This window comes from Vicugna pacos, chromosome 4, assembly GCF_048564905.1.
Source record: "Vicugna pacos chromosome 4, VicPac4, whole genome shotgun sequence".
Lineage (NCBI taxonomy): Eukaryota > Metazoa > Chordata > Mammalia > Artiodactyla > Camelidae > Vicugna > Vicugna pacos.
Genome location: NC_132990.1, coordinates 75802588 through 75803799, shown reverse-complemented (window position 1 = coordinate 75803799; position 1212 = coordinate 75802588). Strand labels below are relative to the sequence as shown.

Sequence of the window (1212 nt, the reverse complement as noted above, 5' to 3'; positions counted from 1 at the left end):
GCCCAAAGCCAAGGCCATGTCACTCTCAAGCCACAATTTTTTGCCTGTTGAGACATTTAGTTTTCTCACGCATCCCCCCCGCCACCAAGTGCTCCTAACACTACGAGGCCTGCGTTAGCCAGCTGGTGGGCATTTCTGGATTGATGGTTGCTGATGCGACTGAGCATCTCATTCTCATGCAGGGGAAGGGGAGATCCTGTTGTGAAGGACACGGTGTCCTTCAGAGGACGGCAACATCTGAAGGAGTTCCCCTTAGAAAGAGAGGCGCTCCTCGTCAGAGCCGGGCTGTGGGTGACTCTGGGGGTTTATCTGCAGGTGAGCCGGCTTGCAGCCAGCGTCACTTTCTTCTGCGGTGGGACAGGGGCCGGTAAAGGGGCTCTCAGATGTGCAGTGGTCAACATCCCCCTTTCAAACACACCCTGAAAACTGCTTGACATGTGGAATTTATTCAAGTAAAATGGCTTCATCTCTGCACTCAAATGAGAAGGTGAGAAGTATAGACCAGAAAATGATTTTTAAATGTGCATGTATATGTGACACTCGTTCTTTTTGCTCTTTCCTGTCTCACTTGTTAATAGCAGAGTCTCTTCTACCAGACCCCGGTGCCCCGTCCCTGGGAGGCCACATGGACTTCTGGTTGCTGTTCTTTGAGAAATACCCCAGGTTTGGGCTCAGGAAGGGCCAGATGGATACTGTTAAAGGGTGATCCTGGGGGCCGCATATAGCTCAGTGGTAGAGCAAGTGCTTAGGATGCACGAGGTCCTGGGTTCAATCCCCAGTACCTCCTTATAAATAAATGAATGTAATTACCTCCCCCCCCTCACCTTGAAAAATTAAAAAATTAAGAAAAAGATGCCAACCCAGACTGAGAATATAGGAAGAATATGGCTGGAGTTTGTGAGGTCACAAAAACGGGCAGGAACAGGGTAGAACAGAGACTTCTCAGTAGAAAAGCTGAGGATGTCAGACTGAGGATGTCAGACGTGGACATGGGGGTGGGGAAACCTTTAAGATTAAAGAAAAACAAAACAAAAAAAGTCTGCACTCAGTCGGGAAAAGGTACATTGAACTTACCAGCTAAAAATAGAGATAAGTTCAAGAAAGGTTTTCATTAAATATTTAGAACTAGGAGGGACCTCAGGAATTATGTAGTCCAGTGGTTTGAAACATTTTGGGGGTCAATTTTAGCATCAGAACTCTTTTTCCAGAATA

At 46.9% G+C, this 1212-nt stretch overlaps 1 non-coding gene across 1 annotated transcript; it reads left to right on the top strand.

Moving 5' to 3' along the window:
• The first annotated feature begins 710 nt into the window (after positions 1-710).
• On the top strand, positions 711-787 carry TRNAP-AGG (transfer RNA proline (anticodon AGG)). The gene has a single exon. It is a non-coding gene; the product is annotated as a tRNA-Pro (tRNA).
• The last annotated feature ends 425 nt before the right edge of the window (positions 788-1212 follow it).